At 40.9% G+C, this 15,413-nt stretch overlaps 1 protein-coding gene across 1 annotated transcript in view; it reads left to right on the top strand.

Moving 5' to 3' along the window:
- Positions 1 to 15,413, top strand: part of GUCA1C (guanylate cyclase activator 1C) — a 33,050-nt gene that overhangs the window by 3,391 nt on the left and 14,246 nt on the right. The gene's annotated exons all lie outside the window — the stretch shown is intronic.

The following is a 15,413-nucleotide window of genomic DNA, read 5'->3' as shown; positions in this document are numbered from 1 at the left end:
CTCAAAGTACCGGTAAAACCTTTTTTGATATCAGAGTCATTGTTATGAGCATTGGTTGTTACGTTTTTGGAATACCACGAAGCAGCCATGCCTATTGAAGTTGCTGGGGCTAAGTTTCCTGTTGTTACAAATCCTGAAAATAATGTGCTTTTGTCATTTTTGCTTTTTATTGTTTTTCTCTTTCCCTGCTGTCAAACACACCTTTCCCAGCTTTCTGATTGTTCTAATAATAATGAGCTTCCAATCTTTTTACTCTGCCATTTCTCACCTGGCTTTGGCTTGTACTCAAGTTCACTAAACATACTGGAATAGTGCTTAAAGTGGAAATAGATCCTAAAGTTTAGACTGTAAAGTTTATAACAATTCCTTTGACTAATCACACACCCTTGTAAGCATCTCCTTGTCACTCGGTAACAATAGTGTTTGAGATGTGTCTGACACTGTTTTAGGCACAGTACATAGACTAACGCATTCAACATCACAGAATTAATAGAACCTGCTTTAAGTTAGCGGCCATAAATTTGGCACCTCAGACCTTCCCAGAAGGTAATTGACCAGGGCCCTAGTGCACAGCTTTGAAATCCTTCACCGCACGCACAGAGTCCGTGCTTGGGTTTAGGTTATCACCAATGTTGGAGTGCAGCAGGAATAATAAAGCCAACCCATTCTTAAGATGCAGGATTCCTTTGTCAGCAGTCTTTGACTAAAGGATTCCCTGGTGGCTTTGTCAAGCTGTAGGTTTCAAGAGTGCCTAGGACACTTCTGTCCAAACTTCTTTTACACTCTTCTTTAGCTGCGTCGGATTAGCTCACTCAGCCTTTCCTGACATCTTTCCTGCTTACTTCCACACACCATTTCTCCAAATAAAATCTTTAAATTGGGATTAATAGGTCTAATATCCAATGAATAAGAGTCACAGAAAAAGAGCTCAGAGAGAATGTAGGGTTATAACAAAACAAACCAGAAAAATTTTCCAGACCTATTGGACACATGTTTCACAAGGGCCCAGTACAATAAATAGAGATTGACTGACAGTATTTGCATAGATTTTTTTGTTTTGTTTTGTTTTGTTTTTTTTAAGAGAGAAAATGCATGGGGGAGAGGTGCAAAGCAAGAGAGACAGAATCTCAAGCAGGCTTCACGTGGAGCCTGATGCAGGGCTTGATCCCACAACCTGGGGATCATGACCTAAGCCAAAATCAAGAGGGGTATCTCAACCAACTTAGCCACTCAGGCACCCTGAGAAAAAATATTAAAAAAAAAAAATTATGTTTAGTACAGACAGAGTGTAAGTCGGGGAGGGGCAGAGAGAAAGGGAGACACAGAATCTGAAGCAGGCTCCAGTCTGCCAGCACAGAGCCCGACAGGGGTCTCAAACGTGTGAACCATGAGATCATGACCTGAGCCAAAGTCGGACACTTAACCAACTGAGCTACCTAGGTGCCCTCTGAGAAAATTTTTAAACAGGGATAAAGAGACGATCCTAAAATCTAAAAAAAAAAAAAAAAATGAAAGTCAAAATAACATTGAACTTCTTAACACCTACACTAAAGATTTAAGAGTAAATGGAGAAACGCCTCCAAAATTCTGAGGGTGAAAAAAAAAGCCAAATCAAATGTAAGGAGAGAATAAAAACAGGCAGTGACTAAAAAAATTCCTTCTCATTTATTTTTTCTAAGGAAGCTACTGGAGCAGGTACTTCAGCAAAAAAGAGGGAGTGTGTCAACAAAGAGAGAGAGAGAGTGAATCCAACATAGGAAAACAGATATGGACAGTCTTGGGTCATGGAGATGAAAACTCCAAATCAACAGCTATACAGAAACCTCAGTGTACTGCTAATCCAGATTGTAAAGGGGGAAAGGGGACTCTGGGAGAAAGACCTGAAAAAATGACACCGATAGATCATCTATTGTGCTTGAGGATTTCAAAAACAATATAAATTTACTAATTTATATTTAACCAATCTGATGGTCCCTTTAAAAAAATTAACAAGGTGAAATACAAAGAAAATTATTGAAATTTAAATGAAATAACTTTAATTTTTTTTTATTATGGAAACTTCACACATATACAAAAGCAGAGAGAATAATCTAGTGATACTCTCATAGATCAATCATCCATCTTCAACCATTATTAAAATTTAGTCACTTTCATCTCATCTGTCCTCCTACATTTTTATTTTTTACTTTTTTAAATTTAGACTTTCTGGAAAAAGTTTTTCATTCCAGTTAACAGACAGTGTTATACTAGTTTCAGGTGTACAATATAGTGATTCAACAGTTTCATACATCATCCGGTGCTCATCACAACAAGTGCACTCCTTAGTCCCCATCACCTGTTTCATCCATCCCCCTACTCACTCCCCTCTGGTAACTATCAGTTTGTTCTCTATAGTTAAGAGTTTGTCTTTTGGTTTCTCTTTTTTTTCCTTTGTTTATTTTGTTTCTTAAATTCCACATATAAGTGAAATCATATGGTATTTGTCTTTGACTGACTTATTTCACTTAGCATTGTTCTCTAGCTTCATCTATGTTGTTGCAACTGACAAGATTTCATTTTTTTTGTGACTGAATAATGTTCCACTGTGTATGTGAATTTGTATATGTATATATACACACATACCACATCTTTATCCATTCATCAATCAGTGGACACTTGGGTTGCTTCCATATCTTAGCTATTATAAATAATGCTACCATAAACATAGGGGTGCATGTACCCTTTAAGCATACCTTTTTATTGTTACTTGATTTGAGTTTGGATCCAAACAAGGTCCATAAATGGAAATTGGTGGTTATGACTCTTAAATCTGTTTTTTTCTATAGTAGATCCCTAGTCACCTCCTTCCTCCCAACCCCTCCTCCCCATTTATGCCATTGATTTGTTGGGGAAGGTGAGTTATTAGTTCTGTAGAATATTCTGCATTCTGGATTTAGTTGATTGGTTTCTTATCTTCAAATTACCAGTAAATGAGTATTTAGCTGTGGAAGCTTAAATAGATTCAGATTGATTTGCTTGGCAAAAATACTTCATAAGCACATAATTATTGGTTGTCTCACTTTTCATGGATTGTCCATTAGGTTCAGGAGGTGTCAGCCTGACAATGATGAGGTAATTATTAACTCCATATAAAATACTGAAGTCAATAATTTTGGTGCATCAATGGGTTATACGGGGAACAAAATTTACTAGTCATTAAAATTAAACTCTCAACTTTTAGATTAACCCACAGTTGTGAGAGTATGGACGAAGAACTATGGTTGCTCAGAAATGTTTAACGACTAGTTCTTCCATGGGAGAAAAGCCCTGGTAACATGTTGATTTCCATGGTGTAAATACTCCCACCATGGTCATTTTCGAGCTACCAACCATTTAATAGTTGGCCTGCAAAATTCCTGAAAATTTGACAATCTGCTCACACCAGCAGATACAGTAGGTTCCAGCACACTACGTGGATATATATGAGGGTCATAGAACTAAATGCCTGTCATTTGCTATAACGGGAAATAAATAGGTAATGTCTAGAATTGATAAATCTCAGCATAAGTAGAATAAGCATCATTACAAGCATGTAAACAAAGGCTAGGAAAAATAACCGGAAAGTCCAAAGTTTTCAATTATAGTTTAGTTTCGTTTTAGTTTAGTTTAATTTTGAGTTTAATGTCAATTATGGATTAGTAATAAAAACTGATTAAAAAGCCTAATGATAAAAAAGCAGATTTAAAAAAAGAAAACACAAAAGGTATTAGCACGTCTTTGTAGGTGAGGTGAGTGAAAGAAACTATACTTCTCAAAATTAAGGTCTGTCTCTGCACAAGGGACAACATAGATTCCTTCCTTTTTACAACTATGAATTGTCCATTCCATTATGGAAACCCTGTGGACTCCAAAGATGAGGGTCCAGCCTGGCCCAAACATGGTAGTGAGTAGCCTTGTCTAAAACAAAGTCTCCATGAAAAAGTACAACACGGTGTAAGCGTGTGGTTCTTGTGGTCTGTGTTAAACCCACACAGGGTGGATGGCGGAACTTGAAGGTAGGTGGGGGCTCCAAGCACTGGCTGTGCTGCCGCCACTTTAATAGTTTCCTAACCATTTGTGCTCTTGATTTGCTGGGGAAAGTGCAACACCGCTGAGGCAGAAGCTGATTGCGAGGCTGGTCATTAGAGCTGGGTCTGGGGCAGACCCATTTTCACAGAACCACAGTGAAGATGATGATGTCACCAGCTACTGGGTCCTAAAAGGCAGTGAATGTGGACAGGGGCCGCACTATTCTCACCTTAGCATCGTGTCCTTCACCTGGAGATTGATGCAAAATGCCCAGTTCCCTGGAAACAGCTTCCTGTTGGAGGCATGAACCTGCACTCTGGTCTCTATGCACACAGACAAAACCGAACGAGTGCTCAATTCCAGGCAGAGCCTGGCAAGGAAAGAAGCCACCCAGCACTGCTCTTCTGCCTTTGCGCTCCAGCCACACTGCTTTCTTCACACTAGATGTGCAGTTTGCTCTTCCCCTGTCCTTTCTCTTTTTAAGTACAAGTGCTGCATGAATTCATCTCCTGAAAACACACTGCAGAAACATGAAGAATAAAAACGAATGAATCATCCCCTTCAAATCCTGCATGCGTCCCCAGACCAGCCACCTACCTCAGTGGCATAAAGCAGATGTTACAAATATTTACTGAGTGATTAAATAAAATAACAGAAGGGACAACTTGAGTATCCTCACTTTTATATATGCCCTTTTTTCCCTTTCCATTCCTCCCTCCTTCCCTCCTTTTTCCCCCATATTTATACCAAGGATGGCCACTGTGTCTTCCACAGTGTAACTTAGTTCCCAGTTAGATTAATTATCTCAAGGGAAATTTTAAAATTTATTTTTCATCCGTATAACGGTTAAGAATTTCAGCTCACATACTCAAGCATTCAAGAAATGTAACTTTAGTTTTCCATGATGAAGTTAATTTATATTTTGCGTCCCCATTTTACCAAGGAGTGTTCTCTCTCTACTTTCCGGGGTTGCATGTAAAGCCCATGGGTGCATCTAAATCTCCAGGTATTAATACAGGGCAGAGGAGCAGCTAAACACACTGGTATTTGCTGAGACCACATCTCTCATCATCTCCTGCCCGCCTCGCGAGGCTGCTGTCTGCATGGCGGGGCCTCCTGGGTCAGGTTCTCTCAGGTTCCTTGTACTCCTAGGCATGGAAGCCTCTTAGACTGTATGAACAGATGCTCCTTGCAACCTTTCCTCCCAAGCCCAGTGAGTGAACCATGGGTGCTTCTGTTCTTACATCTGTCACCCAGACCTGCAGCCATTCTTGGCCCTCATCGAGCCTCTTTAGTTTGGGTAGACTTAGGAGAAACTAGAGAAACTGGCTCTAATTATATATTCTTCCAAATCTTTTGTTTATGGCATAAATTTTATGCTCTGAATCCTAAACAGCTTAAATTATTGAAACTCAAGGGCAAGAATGAACTCTGGATTTCTGCTTTTATGCTACAGTGACTTATCTCTTAGGCAATGAAAATCTCCCTGAATGTGGCAGGGCTAGACGATAGAAGAGATTAGCAGGAGCAGAGTCACATCCTTAATACGCTATATTATTATCTCACAGCATTTGCAAATATTTACTGAGCACCTGGAGGCATGGTGGAAGGAAGGTAGGCACAAATATGAATAGGGATTGGTCCCGTCCTCAAAGGAGTCTATAATCTACTGGGATGACAAATGTATCCTCAAATAATAAAAGGTAGTAAATAAACAATCAAAGACTGAGAGGCGGGAAAGCATACTATTTAGTTTCAGGGTTATAGATGGTGCTCCAGATTACAAGGCTGCTTCTAAACCCTGCCCAGTGATTTGCGGATGGTCCAGCGTCTTTCTAGATGGGCAGGCTGGATAGAAGGTCTGGGGAACTCTTCAATGCTATCCCGGCAGGACAGGCAATGGTAGAAAAATCTAGAAAAATCACACTCAAATTTTGGAGAGGTGTGGGGATGGGGGTGAGTAGGTAGGTGGTAGACATGACGTTCTGTGCCCCTAAAGAGCTTACAGTCTAGTTGAGGATAAAAAATTATGACTAAATGCCCAAAGAGTAAAATAGAGCAGTATAACAAACTGTAGCAGGGCTGTGCTGTTCAAGGTACATTTACTGGGATCTGAAGATGAAATGAAAACTAAACTACAGAGTTAGGAAAGGCTTTTTGGAGAAGTTGAGGCACTTTGGGACCTCGAAAGAGGTAAAGAACTTGAATTATTACTAATAAATGCTAACACTTAACTGAATATTTCTGTACTAGCCATGGTTAAAGCACTTCATATTTATTAGAATCCTCACAACAATAATATGTAAGTATGTACTATTTTTAACAGTCCCAGTTTACTGATGAGGAGACTGAGGCACAGAGAGGTTTAGTAACTTGCCTGAAACTACCAGCAGACTTAGAATGCTGGCAGTCTGATTCCAAGGGCTACACCCTAAATTTCAATGGTATTCCCCCTTTGACAAAGGAATTGAGAATTTCAATAAAAGGAACAGCCCAATTAAAGTATGAGGTAGGAGAGAGAAGCTAAGTGAGGACCTAATTAAGGCAGAGGGCTACTGCTAGAGCATAACCGGGGACCACACAGGTGCCTCACGTGTCTTTGCTGTACACAGATAGCCTGTTGTTGTGACTTTCTGTACTCTTGCATCACAGCTGAGAAATGAGACACTCCGAGCACTGAGATGCCAGGGTTGACTTGCCTGGAGAATCTCCAAGCAGAAAGTCAGCCCTCAGCCCCTCTAGCTCCTATTCCACATTCTTACTCTGTAATAGGTGTGAAGGTGGGGCGCCTGGATGGCTCTGTCCCTTAAGCCTCTGACTTTGGCTCAGCTCGTGATCTTGTGGTTCGTGAGTTTGAGCCCTTTGTTGGGCTCTGTGCGGAGAGCTCAGAGCCTGGAGTCTGCTTTAGATTCTGTGTCTCCCTCCCTGTCTGCCCCTCCCCCGCTTGTGTGCACTCGCACTCTCTCTCTCTCTCTCTCAAAAGTAAACATTAAAAATAATTTTAAAAAATAGGTGTAAAGGTAGATATAGGCACCCTGGGCCACATCTAGGCATCCGGATGTTATCCAGAGCGCCACTCTGACATCAAAATGCTCTGCCCCTTATAAGACTCCGAAGTTTGTGAGATAAAATGATTTCTCTGAACTCGTTGGTTTGTAACTCAAACCATAAATGGAGTGATGGTTTAAGCCAGAAAAACTGTTGTCAGCATGAGGACACATTTAATCACTAGGATAAACCAAAATACCAGAATAAGTTTTCAGGTTACTTAAAGTCACGACCTCAGAAAATCCTGGGAATCAAGAGGAAGGGGATGTAAATGATTTCTTAGAAACAGGGTGATTAAACCGTTACAGAAAGAAAAGTGAGGGTAAATAGCAAGCTGTGGGATCTAATAGATGATTATTACAATATATGTGATGGTTTACCTGTAAATATGTTCACAAATCAAATCTTTGCTTCGATGTATTAGAAGTCCTTGCTATAAATGTTTATTAATTTTGAGAGAGCTAGAGTGAGAGTAGGAGGTGGGCAGAAAGAGAAAGAAAGAGAGAATCCCAAACAGACTCTGTGTTGTCAGTGCAGAGCCAGACTCGGGGCTCGAACTCATGAACCATGAGATCATGGCCTGGGCTAAAATCAGGAGTCGGACGCTTAACCGACTGAGCCACCCAGCTGCCCATCCTTGCTAATTTTAATGAGCCTTTCTACAAATTTCTGTAAGATGAGTCACAGGCCACCACAGGCAGTGGAAGCCCTGCAGGAGAGGTAGGGTTGCGGGACTCCAGTCCCAACTCTGACCCTTACTGTTGTGTGTCATCTTGGACCAAGCTCATAACCTCCCTGTGTCAGGGCCGTCAGTTCTAAAACTCAGACAAGACCTATCCTGCCTACACTCTCACTGAGCTCATGTGAAATAACGTTGGAGAAAACGTTGAAGAAATGAAGACTAGCCCACAGAGGAATGGTATGTTTATCTGTTAAATGCAGGTATCTCTGATGTCAGCCCCTGCAGGTCTGATAACAGTGAAGAGTAGCTCAACTTTGCATCAAGCTCAAATTCGATTTCCTAATGAAAGGGGGTACCTAAAGGTGCAGAGGTTGCCTGCTCACCATTTCTCTTCTTTAATTGATCCAAGTGCTGTGAACGATCATTTGCGCTGTTTGGGGCCACATTGGCCCCTTCTAATGATTGCCAGTCACAGAATGAAATTAATTAAATGAGAATCACCTTAGGGTTTCAACTGTCTTTTAAATCCAGGACACCTGCGTGGGAGCCCTAGCTCTACAGGAAATTCAGAAGTGACCTTTGGTTATTTGGTTCCTTAGCTTCTCTGTGTGTAAGAACCCTTGAAAATTAGAGCAGGCAACCTGGCTTTTAATGTGTGTAATACTTGCTGCTGTTTGTTAACCCCCAGGCTGCCCTGCAGCCTCTAACACTGTATCAGGTTGTCTGACCCGCAGGGGGACCGCTATTACTGCCGCTCTTCGTAAGACACATTTACCGGAAAGAAATGACCATCTATTATTAGATTGTAAATCATGAGGCTGCAATCTCTTAAGGGGAAAGACCAAGGCCACTACTTCAGAACTACCAACATAGACACTCTCAGGAAGCATTTGTTGCTGATAATAAAACACCTCATACTTGTTTAGCACTTTGTAATTTATGAAGTATTTTCATATATAACATCAGTCATCAGCATTTTGGCCGAGCTTCTCACAGAATTTTACCTGTTAAAGACAACCAGCTGTACCTGCTGAGATGCATTTAAACTTAAGCTGTTGTAACTCGTGCATTTGAACAGAATCTGTTGGAATTGTAGTTCTCAAATCTGGCTACATATTAGAAGCACCTGGGGGTATTATCAAAATGACCAGTGGTTGGGGCTCCACCCGAGTCCCACTGAATCAAAACAATGTTGTGTTAGTTTTAAACTGCCACGTGGTTTGAATGTGCGGCCAGACACGAGCACCATTGTTCTACCAGAAAGACCACCGTCAAAATATTAGAAACCTGGGGTCTAAGCCCATTTCTGCTACCAAAGAGCTTTGTAACATGGATACTTATTAAAAAGGGACTCTGGGTCCAAAACTATTGATTCAGAAGCAGTTCCTCTGTTCTTCTAGTTACAACCATAATAGAGAAACACAGCCTTGATGCAAGTAATATAGGTATATATATTCTACTGTCTGTGCTACCACTTTCTATATCCTCTGTTTACCTCTTCTACTCAGCAAAGAACAAGGATGCAGCGTCTTCCATGAGAAAGGAAACACTCTTAGGACACAAGCTGACTGAATTAGGGTAAGGCTGGATTTATCTGTGGCATTGCACTCGCTTCGGCAGCACATATACTAAAATTGGATTTATCTGTGGCATTATTGCTTAGGGTGACAGGTGTTTTTAAGAGGAAAGCCATATTGGCTACCTGAAGAAGTTCCTTGCAAAAGGCTACCATTGCTATAGTCACTGCTGGGTCTTCCGTAGTTAGCTCATTCAGAAGTGATCAAACTCAGACAATTGTCTTGCCTTCCCCCAAGGCACCTGAGACTGGCTTCTAATTCACAGTCATCCAAACATCACTGAGCTGGCTGCATGCTAGGGGCAGATGCTTGGGGCTTCCTGATTGATATCCAGGAAACCTATTAATAATTGTGAGCTTGTTGGGTAAGTATTGTGAGAAGCCCTTTGTCCCAGAACCCTTGAAGTTTGCACAGTCATGGTCAAGGACAACTGCATGTGATGTGCATACAGATCATGTTATAGAACCAGCCTACAAGCCAGCAGTGTATTTCTCATCTTAAAGAGGTGAGTCTCTTTTGAGGACATTCCAGCAATTCCGTAGCTGATAGAGACTATGTTTGCTGTTAATGTCAGTGTTTGTAGGTGAAAATGGGCTAGGTCATAAATGCTGAATACAACATTTCTCTTACAGATTTCAAAAATTCATGAAAGTATTTTAAAAGCATTCGTATGTATTTGACATAATAGAGGTGGCCCTTATATTGCCTAGGGCAATATAGGCAGTTCCTAAGATGCAAACTGAATATCAGTGACAATGATTGATCAATCACGGGATGTGCTGATACTAACTCTCTGGGTTTCCTTACTGGGATCATCTGAGTAACCACTTCCAGGCAGAAGTTTCAATTCATATGTTGCTGCTGACTTGCCACAGCTGGCAAAATGTCACTGGAAGGTGTCACATGTAAAAGAATGAAAACATCTAAATGCCTTCAGGTTAGGGGCTGTGACAATTCAGGAGTTCTTCACAGATCGTGATTCTGTGAAAAGTAGCAGAATGTTAATGCTGTCAGAGGAAATAGTTTTCATTTGGGACCATGGTTTGAAGGATTTTTGTTTGATTTGGATCATTTGTTTTCCTGAATAAGAGGGTGCACTAGGGTACAAATGGGGTCTGATACCTAGTTGTTGTAATAACAGTTTATATTTCTGCGATCTTGGTGTTACTTGAACCCAGGATGCTGTGCTTATTGGTTAATGCCGTTTGGGACCTTGTTTGGGTTAAGTGAGCTCAGATGTGCGAAGCACAATGCCTGGCCCTGTGTGTCTAGCAAGTATTACATCAACAGCAATAGTTGCCATTTTCATTTTGATTATAATTATAATTATTATTACTAGTTCAGTCCATTTCTTATTTGCAAAATGACTGTTTTTAGAACTGAAATTCTACAATTTGAATCAACGAAATGAAGCCAAGTTCCCCTAAGGACGTTACCCAGTTTATAAATTTGTGGCTCCATCCCTGGGACAAAACTCCAAAGCAGATGTCTCTGAAGTATATTGAGATGACATTTCAATATCTGTTTCTTGGGGTCTCTCAGGCACACAGAGTGATGGCAGGGCCACACTGTCCTAGCAGATGACATCTACAGTGATATTTTTACCTGGGTATTTTACAAAGTGGGGAGAATGGAGGGATTGGTCGGGGCTGCAATGCAGGTGTAAGGCCCCAAAGAGGGGGAAGTGCTGAGCCAAAGCATGGACCAGATGCACAGCAAAGGAATGCTATAGAGTCCTAGTCAAGAGCAGAGGTGAAGACAGAACAAGGTTGGCTAATGCAGGACCGGTATGTAGGCTTTAGATCCTGGAGGCGCAGCTGGGGAAATTTCCTGGGGAAACAGGCAGCGAGAGCCATGGTCTATGGGGTGGTGGAGGTTAAACCCTTGCGCAGGGAGAGGAGCTAAGGATTCCAAAATGGATACAAGAAATGTTCATCAAAAATGTCAAGGAGCAGGAGAGGCAACAGGAGAGTGAACACCTTTTGTCCCTCTGAGCCAGATGGCTATGCAAGCGAGGCGAGGGAAGCCTGGGAGTGGTGGCCCCAGGAGCTCTCTGGGCTCACAGTCTCCCTGAGACTAAGCAGCTCAGACCACACAGGCCAGCTGCTCCTTGGGCAGTACCACGTATGAAGGGAGCACAGGTGCCAAGGTGCTGCATTTTCAGTCATTCGGGTCACCTTACGTTATATGACCGTATTACCGAATAGTTCACACCTGTGAATCAGGAACAACACACTGCGCTGAATGTGTACCATCTGTATGGATACCTCTTCCAGAAGGAGAATTCAGTTGTAATGCATTTGAGGGCAATAAATACTGGGTGATACAAAGAACAAAAGCCTTAGAGGAAGGCTGACTGAATTTAAATCCTGGATCCACCTACAACCTAACTTTGTTATTTAAGTGGTTTATTTACCATGTCTGAAAATCCGCTTTCTCCTCTGGAAAGTAGGAATAGTAGGGCTACCTGTCAGGTTGCTATTAGAATTAGAGAGGATGCTTGGAAAGTGACTAGCACAGTGCTTGGAACATTGTATATATATATAGAAGATTTTATAGCTTTTATACTTAGTAATAAATAAGAAAATAATTGTTTCATATGCATGTAAGTTTTATAATTTAACTTTCTATCTGCATTTCAAATTGATCATATCCTGAAAGCAACTGTGACTTACAGCAGGTTGTGAATATTGCTGGAGACCATGTATTCCACTGGTGGATTTTCTGTTGGACGGAACACTATAGATTTTGTTTTCCTTATTTTTTTTATTTTTATTATATTAGACTTCTAGTTTCATCTCTTTGATGGTACAAAGAAAACAAGCCTTATATAATGTTTAAATATTTTTATACTTTATTTATAGATGTAAAAAGTATGCCTTATAGTTTCCTACATTTTTAGAGACTATAAGAAAGCTTGAATTTGAAGTCTCCATATATTTTTTTTCTCTTTCTTGTTTTAACCCACCTCTACAAAATGATTTGTAACCTATCAACGGACCAAACTCCCTTTGGAGACTGAGAAACAGTCATGCTTCCGTATCTTGGCCCCATTTAACTCTTCCGTGTAATCCACTCCATCCTAAGAACATAGTGTATACATCTATAAATGTGTTGGAATTAAAATTATTTTTGTAGACATCCTCCCAAACTCTCCTTTTCTGAGGTTCCTGAAAATGGCTTTGTGTGTGCCCAATTTCTTCCCCACCCTCAACCTTGAAGGAGGATCCAGCCGTCACCAAACTAATGTTTTAGGATTTGGGATACAGAGTTAGGAGACAAGGTGGTGGAGTGAAGGGCTGGTGCGTTCTCATGGTCAGGCTGCTGTGAAGGAGGGGGGCAGTGGGGAATTGCTGAAGGTTGAGCATCAGGGGCTATGTGCGGGGAGCATAAGGGAGAGGAAGGGGGTGTTGGAAGAAATACATAAATTTCTTGCAACTTGTATTTTTTCCAGAAATCAAAGTAAAGACTTGCTGTTATTTTCAATTAATTTTTGATTGCTGGACTGTATTTGTAGGACTGTGTCATTATTCTGAGACTGAACCATGTGGGTCATATTTTTTCTCATTAGTCTTTTTTTTTTTAATTTTTTTTTTCAACGTTTATTTATTTTTGCGACAGAGAGAGACAGAGCATGAACGGGGGAGGGGCAGAGAGAGAGGGAGACACAGAATCGGAAACAGGCTCCAGGCTCTGAGCCATCAGCCCAGAGCCTGACGCGGGGCTCGAACTCACGGACCGCAAGATCGTGACCTGGCTGAAGTCGGACGCTTAACGGACTGCGCCACCCAGGCGCCCCTCATTAGTCTTAATAAGTTACAGAAACTCAAGTGAGAAGAAGTCATAATTAAAACAGCCACTTGGGCAGATACCTAGAGGAAAACATTGCCTACGAAGGAAGACATCTATAAGAAAAACAGCTTAGATCCATAGTTCCCAAATCTTAGGATACATGAGACTCACCTGGGGAGCATTTTAAATGCAGACTCTTGGACACCATCCCAAGTAGTTTTGATGCTGTTGTTTGGGGTTGGGTTCTAGGAATCTTCATATTTCATTGTCCTCATGTGATTCTGATGCAGGGAGTTTATGAACCCTACTCAGGCACAAGGTCAATCAGTGTCAAACATTTCCAGACAGTTCTGTGTGCCACGAGGGCTCCAGTAGCTCAAATACAGAAATATGAACTTAACAATGTTCCTTTGGGTCATGTCAAAGAAAAGTCTTTGGGCATTCTCTTTTGCATTTTTCCTGGTCACATTTACAGGAACATCTCACCTCTGTGGCTCTTATCCCCGTCTCCCGTGTTTAAAATCTATAGGTTAACTGAAGGCAATAATTACTTTATATACCAATTTACAGAATAAGCATTACTTAAAACCCTCTCCAACACTAACACAAGCCATTAAATCACATTCACCAGAGTTGTCTCACCAATGTGAATTTCTACAAAATCTTACCAGAAAAATAATTGGAAAGAAGAGTTGGCTGTGGTTCGTTAAGAATTTGACTATATGATGGAATGCTGGTTCGGAAAGAGTGGTTCGTTAAGAATTTGACTATATAACGGAATGCTGAAGTGAGAACAGAAGATATATTGCTTGCAGGAGATTTTGGAAAAGGCTGCACTTGTCTAAGTAGAAAGGCTTCCTTACCCATCATCACCTTTGGCAGTAGATTAAGCAGATTGTCCATTTTAAAGCCATACAATGAAAATATTTATGCTCACCTCCTGATAGAGTTTGTTCACAGCTTCCAGGACCAGGATTGGAAGGAGTTAGGGTCACCTGCCCACTGTGCCTAATCAGAAAACACCAAATGTTCTAAAGGCAGCATTGCTCAGTCTAATCTGTTGCCATTCATCAAGCAAGTGATGCCAAAAACTATGAGTCCTGAAGCAGGACTCAAAAAGTGAAACAAACCATCATGGAATATAAGGTTTTTATGGAAACACTGAAAGATCAACTTTATATTTATAGCAAGCCAGCTCAGTCTTCTCAGGGATGATGTTTCTGTAACTTTTTGGCAAACACACATAAGAACTACCCAGGGAACAGTTGTATTGATTGGTCAGTCCTAGAGACACAGGAGGCAGACCTGGGAGCCAATGTGCCCCTGGTTGAATACTGTCCACCCAACTCATATTCTCCATCCCTGCCAGTCTTGACACTGAAAAATAATGGTCATGTCCTGCCAAATCTGAAGATATCTTGATGTCCTCTTAAATAAATTTCAACTCTATGATAACATAATTCCCTTGTCTCAGCCATGACTATGTTAGGGGTTAATATGGTGAAGCGGTAACAGCAGTAGGAAAGGCAGATAGAGAAAAGGTAAAACCACCTATGTTTTGTATCCTTGAGCACATTTCCTTGAGGAGATCCATTCAACCAGACTCCAGACTGTTAGCAGAAGTCTTGTTGCTTGTAAGAAGTATTAAAGTTATTGATGGGGTGAATTTACCTAAGTTGTAAAACGTAAAAATCTATTACCCACATGTAGTAAAATTTTTAAATAGTTTTATTGTATTTTTCTGACTATATAGGTAAAACATCCACAGGGTAGAAAAACATCTTTAAATAATACATTTTGAAGACAATGCTATAGTCATTTAGCACATTGGCTTTCAGTATTTGAGGTGCTGTAGTAGTCTTTAAAAAACCAAACCAACCGACCAACCAACCAACCAACCAACCAACAAAAAGCCTTTAATCAGGCAAGAAGGTTTTGTTTCAGATCCAGAACTATGGGTGAGTTTTCAATTGCTTTTCTTATAGACTAGATACAAAAGCTTGCTCCTCGAAGCAAACACATACTATTTTATAGGCTGCTAAGTCTCATGCTCTTTCTTCTAAGGGGAAGGAGTACTTTATGTCACATCCTGTTTTGTAAATAGGACTCTACAATCCAAAATTCCAAGGAGAATGCAGCTGACAGCATGTTTCCTTGGGCTGAATATACTACTTTTGGCATCTGAATTCCCAGGGGAAGATAGCAGAGAGTGGGTCACGCACCTCCCTAGAGCTGGTCACTTTTCTTAAGATAGTTGAGCATTTGGC

This window comes from Herpailurus yagouaroundi, unplaced genomic scaffold (genome assembly GCF_014898765.1).
Source record: "Herpailurus yagouaroundi ecotype Mexico unplaced genomic scaffold, PumYag 162, whole genome shotgun sequence".
Classification (NCBI taxonomy): Eukaryota; Metazoa; Chordata; class Mammalia; order Carnivora; family Felidae; genus Herpailurus; species Herpailurus yagouaroundi.
Note: the sequence above shows the minus strand (reverse complement) of the source record. Positions and strands in the feature narration are given on the sequence as shown.